The following is a 14,865-nucleotide window of genomic DNA, read 5'->3' as shown; positions in this document are numbered from 1 at the left end:
GTAGTCTGACAGTATGAAGCTTGTAACAGCTTTGTTCATTGTATGTTGCTTACAAAGCAGTTTATTTGCTCTCAGGAGTGGTTTGTCCTGCTAGCAAATGCATGCATACTCTTTATATAACCCTTTATGAAGGGTTGATATATGTTTTCTTATTCTTTTCCCTTAATCTAAAAATAAGTTCTACAACCAAAACTATGTTTTGCTGCTATGTATTAAAAAGACACCACAACTTTAAAGTTCAGCTGGAATGGTTTGTTCAGTCTCAGTAGTGCTTTAAGGCAGATTTGTGATTTTGGGACTGAGTAACTCCCCAGAAAGTTTAATTTAAGTCACTTGATTTTGTACATACAATTAATGCTACAGAAACATAATATAAGCCACCACTTGAGTTGTCTTACCGTCATTTGTTATTATTTTGAACATTAATAAGTTCAAGGCAATGCTGCAGTATATTTCGGGGGGGGGGGGGGGGAGCTGTATTTCAGCACATGCTCCAAAACCTGCTCTATAGAATAGGTCCTAATTATTTTTTTGATACTATGCTCAAATGTTATTTTTGAAACAGTTACCAGAAGTCATTAAGCCCAATTAAAGTAAGAATAGTCTGTCACATAATGTTAAGGTTAAAGTAGAGCATGTTTGTAAGCAATTTTTTTTCCAAGAACAATTTCTTATCTTTTTGTTATTTTATTTTCTAAGTATCTAGTTTCTGCATCAGTTCATTATATGTTTCAAAGGGAGGTTGCAATCTGACTTGCACTCTTCACACTGAATATTGCAATCTTTCCTTTGGAAGAAGCTGATTAAAATTATATCATTCTTTATAATAGTTGCAACAGAAAAATTTGTTTTAGCTAAAGGGTGAGATTTTGCCTACTTACTTCAAATGAGTTTCTAGAAAATACAAGTTTAACGTGTTAGGTTAGTTTTTCTATTACTACTTCTTTTCTATTTCTACTTCTTATTTTAATGCAGTTAATTCATCACTGGAGTGACAAATAAAATCTTGGTTACACATACAATATCTGAAAGGAAAATGATGCATTTTCTTTCTGAGGAAAAATGTTATAGGTTGCTGTTATGCTGAAACTTTTTCTTATTTTAACAACTTAATTTAATTTAGTTTGCTAATTTCTTCTTGTTAAATAGTAACCTGTATCATAAAATAGTTGTGTAGCACAATGTTTATAACGTAAAGCTGAAAGCCGTGTTTTGCAATTGCCACATATTAGGAAAACTACACAAAGTCGGAATGGGCTTCTGCTGAGAGTAAATACTCTTTTCAGCCTGGTTCTGGCTGAAGAGTATCAGTCCGCTCATTGACTTTCAGAAGTAAGATACCAACTATTTTTCTGGCCTAGCATTTGGCCTAGTATCCCACATTAAAAGAGTGTGGGAGAGAGAGAGAGAAAAAAAGGTATCGATACCCAGTAGAACACCTGGAGGAATTGTCGGGCGCAAATCATCTTCATGAATGTGAAAGGAAACTTTCTTTTATGTGTATATGATATGAGTGATAACAATTAGCAATTATAATTAAAGCAAAACATCTAGATTACTGCCTTTCCCTCACATGGAAAGTCATTTACTGAAGTTATTTGGTGTCGCCACGTGGTGCTTGAAAATAGTGATGCTACTTGTGCTACATACTTCCTATCCTCAAAATCCTGGAGTTGTATTTTTAAAGAATAACATTTCCCCTAAAAGAAGAAAAAATAAAAAGTTATAATAAAATGTTCATAGTTTTAAAGAACTGCAGCACCACTGAAGATGACAGGTCAAAGCCCTTTTTCATTCACCTGGTCCTGAATGTATTCTCTACCAAGGGACAATTTTCTCCAGCGTTGGCTTCCTTTATATAATTTACTTTCCTTGGATGAACGCATTTGTCATACCTGGTACACATACACACATTTTGACATGAGTCATCCATTGCTTCATGAAAGGAGTAGGAGTTCCTTTTCAGTGAAGAATGACATAAAATATATTATGTCTTGATATTCTTTTAGAATATATATATTCTCTGCCCTCTTTTTAAAACATAAACAAAGATAGCTTTAGACAGTTAATGTTTGACAGTAGACAGACCTTGTTTTTTTAGAAGCACTGTGGCAATAAATGGGGAGAAATAGCAGTATTTAAAAGTATGAATTTGAAAAACAGTAAGTTCAGTTTCAGAAAGTTTGCCGCTATTTTAGATTTCAGCTCTCTTGGAGAAATGGAGCAGAAAGGAAGGAAAAACAGTGAAGAACGTCAAGTGCCACTGCCTACACTGAAAGTTTTAAGAAGTGAAAACAGCAAGTGACATCTATTGAGCTATATTCATCTGATAAGCTATGTTCTGCGTCGTGTTGCACATTATTAGAGCTGAAAATTGAAACAACTAAATTCAGCAATGGGCTTTAGATATTCAACAGCCCTTGTAATAAACTGGTATATGTCCTGGGCTGTGGGACTATTTCGAATCATGACCAGTCTGGAACTCTATCTGCAGATTCTAGGGAGAAGTTTTGCTGGGGTCGAAGTAAATCATAGTCCTGTTTCCAGTTAGGACATAATGCATTTCCAGGAACTGACACAGCTATAGGTGCTTCAGCTCCCTGTCTGATGAGAATGAAGGGGGACAAAATGCAAAAACACACAGTACACTTTGTCCAATGCATGCATCAATTTGATTCAATGGAGCATACAGAGGACAGAAAATGTAGAGACAGAATTAGGCATTGCCTTCATTTGGATATTACATTTAATAAGGTTTTCCATAAAGAGTTTCTACTAACTGTTGGTGTAGAAAACTATGAAAGTACAAGCTGGAGAGTGACAGATACATGACTCCTAAGAAATGGTTAAAAGTCTTTCATATTTTTCATGAAAACTAGCTACAATGGAAGCTGAAGAAAAGCAGTACATTTCAAAGCCAAGCGTGATTTCTAAAGCATATGTTCCCCTATATTCTTTTCTGTGTCTGAAATCTTCTGTTGCTCTTGTCCATCCATCACTAGAAATGTAGTTTGCATCACTCCACCCAAAGAGTTCATCACAAAATGAAAATCTTTCCTTTTCAGTTTGGAATGAACAGATAAAATGACTAAATAGAAAACATGCAGTAACTGACATTCTAGTAAATTTTGGTGTGATGTTTTTATGTAGAAAGTTCTTTGATAATTTGAATGTGGCAGTGAAGATGCAAATAATATCTTCTGACTGCACTCATCCCAGATTGCATCATTGATTTCTATGTCACAATGTGCAGTGAAAGGGGAAAGTGAGCCTTTAGAAAATACAGAAATCCTTTCTTTTTTTTTTTCTTTCTTTAAATTATGATGCAAAAATAGCAAGAAAGGAATTTACTGGGGGAGCAAATACTTTATTCCTCTTTATATTCAATCACTTATTTATTTATTTATTTATATTTTTAAGCAAATGTCAGAGAATCAAGTTCTCATAGGCTAAAGAATGGCTATAGGTGTAACTAAGAACCCTGTATAAATACAAAGAAATACATACCATCACAGTACTTTAGCAAAATCTGTCAGGAGGAAGATAGAAACTATTGATAGCAAAAGGAGACTCTTAAGAGACATTCAAATATTTGAGTAATTTACAGAATGGTCAATCCAGTGAATTTGGACTATAAACCCATTTAATAGAAATTTTGTAGGATGCTCAAGAGAGAAAAAATAAATATTTTTCTCTGTTTCTCATGCTTCTGATGTGTCAGGTGTTCTGACAGGACATTGCAGATACAGTATCAAAGTTGTAATTTTGACCTATATGCATACACCACATACTAATATATACCTATCTTAACATTTGCAAAAGAGGAAAAAGCACTAGCTATGGTAATCAGTATCCTATCAGTAACCTGACTTAAAAAGAAGGCACCCTATTGGTACCTTCATTATATTTTACCTTAACCTTTATATGCCATTAGTGTGTAAAAGGTAGGGTATTTGTTGTGTGAACATGGAAATTATGATAGCGTAGTACAAATCTGTATGGAAACGGCAATTAAGGTTCTCTCCTCAGAAGCTGTCTGGGGATAAGAAAGGTCACTTACTGCAGTATCAAATTTACTCAAGATTAAAGGCAAAAAAAGTGGGATAATTAACAGCTGTCAAAATATAGAGAGTATACCCAGCCCAAGAAAGGTTCTGTTCACCTTCTTGAATGTCATGTAACATTTTCCTGCTGTAGTGCCATATCTTATGCAATCCAGGCAAGCATGACAATACTTGCCCCATAACAATGTTGTAGGACTTATCTCTTTAGTAGTTTTTCTGTATATTTTCTCTCACTCAAGGGTTTTCAGGTTTTTCTCAAAGTACTGGTTTCCTGAAATTTTTAATGCATCTAAGCTTTCTGAATTAATACTTTCAACAGAACAGGTTCATTATTGTGACTTACTGTATTTCCAAATGAAGTTTTGAAACAGATTAATTAATTTTATTTCTTCTGAAACTATTTTAATGTTTTCTTTTTTATTATTATTTTTTGTCATTGTTCTTTTAAATTTTAGCCCATGAAATTGAGATCTTCTAACTTGATAATTAGTTAAAAGTTAAAATATTAGATTCTGTCACTGCGAACAAATTTCTTCTTGTAGTTGTTTCTGTGAACTATGTCATGCATGTAAGAATTCATATCAAACTCACTTTTAATGAAGGATCATTTAAGAATTTAAAAATTAAGAGTGCTTGGCAATAAAAAACATAAGGAAATAAAAAAGTATTCATTTTTTCTCAGAAAAGGATGGCAGTTTACCCATTGGAATATGCAAACATATGTAAAATCTTTAATGCTGAAAACAACTGAAATAAATCCATAAATTTGAAAGTGATGCATTTAAATCCACAAGTATTAACCAGTATAAGATAAACTATAATATAGTTATAAGTTTAATGTACTTAATGTAATTATACAATTAATATGAATATGTTATATTGTTATACATTATAATTGATATTACAGATAATAATAATTATGTAATTTTGCATAATTTTCTGTTAGTCTTTGTTTTGTTGGTATAAGGTAAAAATATTTCCCTGGGACCTGTATGCTGGTGCCAGACTATGGAAGGGATCTTGGCAGAGGTGAGTATGATCTTATGGTGAAATAATTGTGATGGATATGTGGGTGACTAAGCTATGATTACTCTTTTTAACCTGATCAGAATGTTTCTGTAAAATATCATATCCTCAACCTAGGAACTGAAGAATTAGATTAATGAGTAACTTTGGAGTGTTGATGTGAATCATGAGCAAAAAGCTTATATTACTGCTTCAATTAATAATTTGAAGCACAATTATTCCTAGATAGATAAATGACTATGATTTAGGTATGCTCCTTGCAGTTGCATGCCTAGGCTGCGGATTCCTTTACACATCTTTTAATCACTGTATATAAAGTACAGACAGGAGAAAGAGGAAGAAGTTTCTTATTTTCTCCTGCCTACAACTTTGAAGTTCTAATTTTTATTTTTATATTGAGCAGAAGTGAAACAAAACTAACTAACTAAACAAACTAAAACACCAAAACTATTTAATACAGCACTTTTCCAAAATGGAAAGAAGGCAACTTCAGAAATGTTGCTTCCATACTTGCTTAGAAATAAAGAAAAGTTAAAAAAAAAAAAAAAGACATGACTTTCATACTGCTTTATGAAAAATAACAGCTCAGATTTACTACTGACCATGATTTATTTGAGAATTTTCATAAAACTCATGACAAGGGAAAACATTCACTTTGAGAAAGCAGAATATAATTTCACTGGCTGATAAATTTGAGAGAGGCAGGAAAGGTGTTACAATCAAAAGGATGAAACACATTGCTAATTGTCCCTACCATGGATGAAGTAGAAGACCATGTTAGAAGTGACAAATAATTTGCTTGTATAAAAAGTGCATCCACAGAACTGTATTTTTTTTCTATTTCTGCTCATATCATTGAAAACATGACATAAATGTGGAAATGCTTTTAATCTCACAGTGTCTGACTTAGCAGCTCAAGCACTAGATTTCAGATGTATTTGTTAATTCTGTTTGTCACAGAATTAGGTTTCCACACTTACTTTAACAAAAGTGTTTCCTATTTAGCTCATCTTTCCATAAATTATCTGCTCAGGAACAGAGTCATAGAAAACTCAGCAGTTTTTAACTTAAAAATCTCATCCAACCCTGAAATCAAACACTGGACGATATCTTATGTGTTTTCAAAACTTAATTTAATGCTTCTCATTGTTATTCCATATCTATCCTTTGGGTATCTTTCCATTAAATAATAATAAAAAAATAATAATAAAGATTATTTTCATAACATTTACATCTTAAATATGCCTAAATTTATACACATTCATACATGAACACACATTTTAAATATTGCTTTCAATTTTATGATCTATTTTTGTACACCAGGGTAGCTTGTGGTGCTTTTCCATTGTGTTCAAACTTTACCAGTGGATTATATGTTTAAATCCTGTTTATGTGAGGGGGAGGATTCTTCCAGGTTTTTTTAGACAGTCTTGCAATGTCATATAGCCAATAGAATATCTTGTATGCCACACCTTACCTGTATTTCATACAGGGAACTTCATATATCAATATGAATATATCAAACATCACAATAGTCTCAGCATTTTGTTAACAACCTTCAGATTGAAACATATCTCCACTATTGTAACTGTGGAATGATGTAAAATGACAAATCTTTTGAGACTGCGGTAGTTTCACAGGACAGAAACACAAATCTAAACTCACAGACACTGTAAAATTCATAAGCAGTTTCACTGTACTGTTGGCAGTCATACATTGGAGTCCTTATGACAGCAGAAATGGCTAAAGTTTTTCATTGTAAATATTTACGTCAGTTCCAGGCTTGAGAAGAAATGTAAGTGAGGCTTGCAAAGAAACAATCCTTGTTTTATGAAATGAAAAAAAAAAAAAAAAGTACTTTTTGTCCTTTTTAGAACCTGTAGATTTTGTATGCAGATTCCAAAATAAGCTACTTTAATTCATTTTTAGAACTTCTGGTTTTGAAATATTTGGCGCTTTTTTTTTTTAGATTATAGAAGTTGTAAATAGATACAACCAAAACCTTATTTTTAAACTAGCTTATGTTTTTGATACTTTTCAAAGTATATTGATATGCTGTACTGTATCTGCTTTATCTTTTGATCAGGACATAGGATAGTGGTATTTAACTATTGATAAACAATCACCTTATAGCTGTAAAATATTGCACTTGAAATGTAACTTCGTACAGGAAGACACTTTTTAACAGAACACCACTGCAGTTTTTAAAGCGTGTTTTGATTGTTATTTCAATTAAATTTCCACCATGAAGTGGAAAATGGAGGAACACATTACTTCCCTATCATTCAGGTTGTTTTTGTCAAGCAAGAGAAAAATTGACGGAAAAATTTTCACAATTTGAAGAAAAAGCTCACTCTACTAATATGCATTTGGGGAATAGCAGAAGGTTTGTATTTCTAGAAATGTCCACTGTGTTTCCCAAAGGTTGTACTGAAGAAAGGATCAGAGAAAAGGAAATACTTTCAAAAATAGATTGTTTGGATTATTGTAGAAATAATTGCTAACCCTTAATAAAGTAACAATCATTAAAATGACAATGATTATTTGACAACCATTATCACAGCTATCAGTAATCCACTGTAAGTAAAATGCTGGATATTTTGCATACTGCTTTGTGAAAATGATTGTCAAGCAACAATTTAATTCCAACTCATTGTATTTTGTGATGAGTATTTCTCCATTTCTGAGTACTTGTTCTTCTCTCATGCTTTATTTTGCTCCATGTATGATATAGAGGAAAACAGAATTAAAATTATTTGTTTACCATTTAATATTCTCCCATCCCTATATGGATATTTTCTGTGACAACAAGCTCTTCTCATCACAATATAATAACTGTCTTTGCAACTAGAAGAATGAAGCGTAACATTGTTTTAACATTGTTATCATGCCAAGTTGATAAGGTCCTGACAGATCTGCTAACTTTTCTCAGTGCTACTTACAAGGATGATTCAATTACATCTCTCGTATAAATGTTTCCTCCAGAGGGAGTATAAAAGAGATAAAAATAGCCTTCCAGGTTTCTGACCAGCTCACTTTAAAAAGATTGTTCATCCTTGCATACAATCAAACACCTGAGATTTTCATGGCCAAGATGATGATTTTTTTTTTATTGTTGTTCTTTCAACTTTTATTCTCTAATTAATTTTGGAATTGAATCAATCAGTATGCAGCTTATGACACACCTTAAAAGCATCTTGGTGGCATTCTGCTTTTTTTTTAAAAAAAGAAGCTAGAAATAATGCCAATTTGTGATTAGATTGATTATATTTCCAAAAATATGTAAGCAGCTATTTAAGGTAAAATCAAATTCATTTCAATATTGGAGAATGGAGTGCATTTTTTTAAACCGAAGCTCATTCAGAGGGACCTCAAAATGCTGGAGAAGTGGGCTAACAGGAATCTCATGGAATTAAACAAAGGAAAATACAAAGTTCTGCACAGAGTAAGTTGCTCCAGGCACTAGTTCATTCTGGGGACTTCCCGATTAGAAAGCTGCTGGATGTTAGGGTGCTGGTTGACAAAAGCTGACCATGAGCCAGCAACACACACTGGTGGTAAAGAAGACCAACACTATCCTGGACTTTTAGACTGTCATTAGTAGGTCAAGTGAAGTGATCCTTCCCCTCTGTTCAGTGCTAGTGAGGCCACATCTGGAGTACTAGATCCAGGTTTGGGCTACCCAGTCATTAGAGACATGAACTTACTGGTGCAAGTCTAGAACAGGGTCACAAAGGTATGCATCTTTCATATGCAGCAATCTGAGAGACTTAGAATCACTTGGAGAAGTCTCAGGTGGTCCCTGTAAGAATGTATAAATGTAAGTTTTGAAGCAGTAATGAAGACAGCCAGACTATTCTCATTGTTATCCAGTGTCAGGACAAGACACAATCGATACAAAATTAATAACAGGACATTCTATTTAAATATAAGAAAAAAACATTATAATTTGAGGATGGCTAAATATTGAAACAGATTAAACAGAGGGGTGATGGAGATCCTTGGAGATATTAAAAATCCAGGTGGATAATTTATATATTTATATATATTATTTATTATATATATATATTATATATATATTATTATTTATATATATTATTTATTTATATAATTTATAACAGATAGAACCCTGAGCACTCTATGATAGAGAAAAACAAGGTATTTTGTTAGTTATGGGAAATATTGCCAGATGTCACATTTGTGTTACAAAAGAAACCTCTTCCTTGGCCAACGCATTGTAGCATTGTAGTCTCCTTTCTTGAGCCTTAGTTGTCATTGCAGAATTTTTTTTTAATTTTGATTTTTAATAACAGAACCCTTCTTAGACAAATATGGGTACCCAAATAGTGAACTGTCATGCTAGCTTAGGATTTGGGATTGCACTGAAGACTGGACTCCCAGAACATCCATATCCATGTTAGCTTAGATGTGCAGTAGGCATAGAAAAGACCAGTCTGAACTCCAATTGTCTTTATGGTCTTATTACGTATTATCCCAAATAAGGATGAGGCAAAAATGTATTAGTCATAGCTAACAAAAACAGGGCACAGATAGGTAATGTGTTTTCTTTATCTACATCTCTTCAGTTTTGTCTTGTTATTTAGATCTCATCTATTTTTAAAACTGTTTTTCTTCTGATGCTGAAAGTCATCTTTCTTCCCCAGTATAATAAAGGAAAAGATCCACAATATCTACTCAGTGTAAAATGTTGTGTAAAATGTGTTTGAATTAATATCTCTCATGTATTTCATCTCTCTAGTCAACTGGAAGTGGTAGGTAATACAGCTGAGCTTTGTCTAAGTAATTTTTATATATTTATTTATTTTTAGGCTAGAAAATCCTGATTAAGAGACCCTATTGCCAAATGTTCTGCCAGGTATAGTATTATAGCAACATCTCACAGCCATTAACAGTTTAAAATTGAAAGTAATTGTGTTTTAGATGTTTTCTGAGGTCAGTTCTAGTTCATAGTGACCTCATTAGGATTTTTGCTACTGACTTCTGAGTGACAATGTTTTAATGCTTTATTTATTTTTTTTAAGTCACAATTTTTTTTTACTTTTTTTTTTTTTTTTTTTAGGAATCAAGTTGGAATACTCAGAATAGTCGTTTTTTAGCCTTCAGGTATGTGTTATTCTTTTATGTATATTTGCTTTATACTTACACAAGCTTGAAAAAGATACAATAGACACCACACTACAGAATATTTTTAATGTGGTTGTATATAATACTCCAGATGTTACACATTCTAAATTGGCTAAAAGACTTATGATCTTATGATAGATCAGTTAGGTAAAATGGAAACCCCCCAAATTAACGTTTTCTCTTGTTTTTGCTCCAATTATGCTTGGACCTTTCAGAACATTTTAATATCTGCCACAGAGAAAAATAAAACTTTTAGTAGAAATCTAAATCTTTAGAACAAAATTTGCAAAGTGAAAAGACAAAGGAAAGGTAAATAAAAAGTAAAACACAATAAATATTGAATCATACAGAATGCTTTTGGGATCTCTGAAAGTCTACATTATGAGTTTGTATGTTCACTGCTTCCAGGTCACCTAAACAGGAAGGCGAAACATTATGTTCATCAATGCAGTGTTCATTCCAGGAAATACTTGTCTTATCTGAAAATCAATTCTGCCTACCAGGCTGCTTGGATTTAAACCTGTACAAGGACACTTTTCTCCCCCCTCCGCTGAAAACCTAGATCACTGAATGGAAAACTGTTCATTTTCTTCATTTCCATGCCTTGGTGCAAAAATAAATACCTTAGTGAAAAAATAAAATATAATAATAAGGTACTAACATATGGAAGTAGATGAATAAGATGTCAGTATCTGCATTTCTGGGCATTTTAAGAACATTGTACAATTAACAATTTGCTTTTTTTTTTTTTTTTCTGGTCTATACCAGTGAAAGTATTTTCTCCAGCCTTCTCCAGTCTGCCTCTTTATTTCAGTTTTACTACACAAGGTCTTCTAATCTTCTATTTTCTAAATTCTTGGTTTAGTTTCATCAAACTTTTTTTTTTTTTAATTTGTTCTCTACTATATTGAATTTGCTTTGAAACATGAGGATTTTTATTTTTTATTGCAAACTCATTTATATTTTTCTTGAGTTGTGTATCTGTTATAGCTCCATATTGGCCTGATTATTTTAGATAAACTCATTGTATAGTTGTTTTCACACCTGGATGTGATTTTTGATAATGAACTGAAGATACTAAACTGTAGCATCTTTACTTCTAAATAAAAGCTGCATGTCTGTTCGCCAAGCTGTGATTTTGATAAACAATTAGAATGAAGTTTCTGTTGCTGAATGCTAATGCAAAAAATACAAGTGTGTTATGTTACTCCAACTTTAATAATTGTCATTTTGTTATAGTGTTAGAAGGGATGGGTTGAGTCCAAGGCATAAATAGTTGCTAATTCAAGTTTTGTACCGTTCCATTTTGTATAGCAGGAACTGAAGCAAGCAATCTCTTGGTCATAATGTAGTTTGTGAACAAAATAATGAAATTCATAAACATCTATTATTTCTTTACAGAACATGCCAATCATTTTTATAAAAGGTTTAATAGCAAGTTGAAGTCAAATTTAGGACACTAATTGTACTAATGGAAGAGAAGGAAATCCTCACAAAACAATGACATAGAGTCTCTTTAACTTCCTTTTTAATACTTCTTTGACTTTTTGCCATCTATATTATTTCTGTGATGTGGGTAAGTCTAAAGGAAAATGGGATGGGAAAGCATTTTACACTATAAATTAAAAGTTTGTTTCTTGATTTATAGAAAAAAAAGTGTTTAAAACCATAACAAGAAAAGGATTGAGAGCATCATGTTTCAGTGCTTTGTTCTGAAGTGCTTAGGCATTCATGAAAAGATTGGCTTGAGTGGTACTTAGAACATGTTGGATCAAGTGGAAATTTTAATGTTAATTTTTCTGTTGTTGGTATTCACTTTTTTCTTCCTATCATGATAATGATGGTCTCCAGAGGGAGCTTGCGAAGGTGATGTTAAGTTCACAGAGAAAGTTGTCAAGATGCATAGTGATAAAATGTCAGTGAGGCTTAAGTAGTAAATTAATCGTTTAATCCAACAGCTCCCGTCCTCATTAGGGAGAAAACTAGCTTTGCTTTTTACATCTTGAGGTTAAAAAGAGAAATTGTTCCATGATTACTGAAACTTTCTGAAGGAGACTTGCTAATAAGTTGTGGGATCTTTTTTGATCAAGCCTATGTGTTGGCTATATCAAACTGAAAAGCTGAGTTCTGTGCTGACTTTTTTTTTTTTTTTTTTAATGAAAAGCTGCTAAATCTGACACTCTTTTTTATTATTCACCTTTACCCTCTGAAACATTGTCTTTCACTGCAGGCAATCTAGCTGACCTCTTTACTGCAAAACCAGACCTAGTGAATGATGTGATGCAAAAGGAAACCCAGAGTACAGGCTTCCACAAAAACTGATGAAGGTGAATAGAGATGAGGGGGAAATGGGAAACGAAAGAGAAAGCTGATCATGTAGAAACCAAGTAATGAGAAAAAGAAGTGGGAGCAGGGGGTGGAGGAGAGGGGAAGGAGAGAGAGAGTTAGTTTAGTAAAAGAGGAATGAGGGAATAGAGGAAGCCACCAAGAAGCATATTCTCTGTTCTTTAAATTTCATGTGAAATTCAAATGTAATTCTATTTTACTGGAGATAAATAGTGAAAAGAGCTTTGACAAAAGCAGTAATACACCCATCAGTATTGCTTTAAAACAAATGAATTGTGAGTAATAAATTAGAGAGAAATATGCACAGCAAGACACATTACTTTGTGTAGAATACTGCACAAATGTCACTATTCTAGTTCTCATACACACACCTCATTATTAAACGTTTGCAATCATTTGCTCAAACATACGCAAAATAGTTCATTTTTATTATATACTTGTTTTTGATATACTGCATCGCATGTAAATTACACAGTACCTTTATACCTAAATTGTTTCTTTTGGTTTCTAATTCAGATCTGACTCCTTTTTGTATTTCCATAAGAGCTTTGGTTACAGCCAAATGCAGAAATGGGGCCCATATGATTAAAAGCTAGAGTTTTGCATCAGTGCTGCTTTGGATGTCATTACAGGTTAGAAAAGCATAGCACCAGTCTGACCATAGCTCACTGTCTGAATTTTCAATTGTTATGTCATGTGCTGAGGACAGTTTAGTTTGTAATACTTTGCAGTAAGTGTCCTTAGGTCTAGGAATATACTTTTTTGTGTGTGTGGATTTGTGAGATCTAAGTTTTAGATCTCAAGTCTAAACCTCAGTTCCATTGGATTCTCAGATCTCATTTTCATTGCCTTCAGTTGTATATGAAATAATCTGCAATTCCTTCCCTTGTAGTGTACAGTGGAAAAAAAAAAAAAAAAGCCCTATGTAATGTATGGTTTAAGTAATACTCACTTTGTATTTCATAAAAAATACTTGGAGAGGAACAGATGACTTTCAAGTCTTATGGATGTTAACAAAGGTGTCAGCCATTCTCTTCTTGCTGCCTTCACAATAGGAGATGATTTTGCCTGGCTACAGCTGAGAACATTACTCAGGATGGATTTGAATTCCAGACAACTAGAAAATCAAAAATACTGATCCGTGCTTTCCAGAGGAGGACTGACAGAGGTAAATACATACTCTTTCAATTTTTTATTGGACCAAATCCCGGACATTAATTTAGGGGCTTCCATGCTTTTTTTTTTTTTTTTTTTTCCTATGCAAGACATTCTAGCTGGACTGGTTTGAAAATAGGAAAGTGTTTTTGTTGTTGTTGTTGTTTTTCTTTCATTTTTTTTAAATAAATCTTTTAATCAATTCTGAATTTGTAACAAGTTTTTAGGATATTAGCTTTTGATTCTGGTTATTGGTTATTTTGTATTGTTGGTTTTGTTGTTGTTGTTACCTCTTTATTGCTATTTTTTTTCCTTTTGGAAAGTCAAGATTTTACCAGGCATTAACTTCACAATAAAAATCAACTTACCTTTTTGATAAAAATACAAATTTTTAACTAAACTTTCTTAATTTTATTTTTCTTGTTCTGTCTTAACGTCTAGCATATTCAAAAAATTCTTCAGAGTACATAAGATAAAATCATATGGAAAACTTCTTCATGTTATTTCTTCAGTATCTAACAGCAGTTGATCCAAGTAGGCATTTTTCCTTTCTTCTTGTCAATCTCTATTATCACAAGCAAAATATCTAGCAAAATGTTCAATTGTGGGTATGACTTCCATAAAAACTTTATCAACAGTGGGATAAAAATAATAAATGCCTGTTACCAAATAAAAGGATATATATCAAATGCAGGGCAATCAGGCAATCAGGCCCAGTCAGCATGGGTTTATGAAAGGCAGGTCCTGCTTGATGTACCTGATCTGCTTCTATGACAAAGTGACGCACTTAGTGGATGACGGAAAGGCTGTGGATGTGGTCTACTTTGACTTCAGTAAGGCTTTTGACACCGTTTCCCACAGCATTCTCCTCGAGAAACTGGCTGCTCTTGGCTTGGACTGGCATACACTTCGTTGGGTTAGAAACTGGCTGGATAGCCGGGCCCAAAGAGTCGTGGTGAATGGAGTTAAGTCCAGTTGGAGGCCGGTCACTAGTGGAGTCCCCCAGGGCTCAGTACTGGGGCCAGTTCTCTTTAATACCTTTATCGGTGATCTGGATGAGGGGATCGAGTGCACCCTCAGTAAGTTTGCAGACGACACCAAGTTAGGTGCGTGTGTCGATCTGCTCGAG

At 33.2% G+C, this 14,865-nt stretch overlaps 1 long non-coding RNA gene across 1 annotated transcript; it reads left to right on the top strand.

Annotated features, from left to right (window-relative positions):
- Nucleotides 1-5,025: 5,025 nt before the first annotated feature.
- Nucleotides 5,026-10,943, top strand: LOC310893278. The gene is made up of 3 exons (XR_014578872.1): nucleotides 5,026-5,093; nucleotides 9,920-9,966; nucleotides 10,171-10,943. It is a non-coding gene; the product is annotated as an uncharacterized lncRNA (long non-coding RNA).
- Nucleotides 10,944-14,865: the final 3,922 nt, after the last annotated feature.

The sequence above is a fragment of the Anser anser genome (assembly GCF_964211835.1).
Source record: "Anser anser genome assembly, chromosome: 2".
NCBI lineage: Eukaryota > Metazoa > Chordata > Aves > Anseriformes > Anatidae > Anser > Anser anser.
The sequence above is the reverse complement of the archived record's forward strand: the minus strand, read 5'-3'. Positions and strand labels throughout refer to the sequence as shown.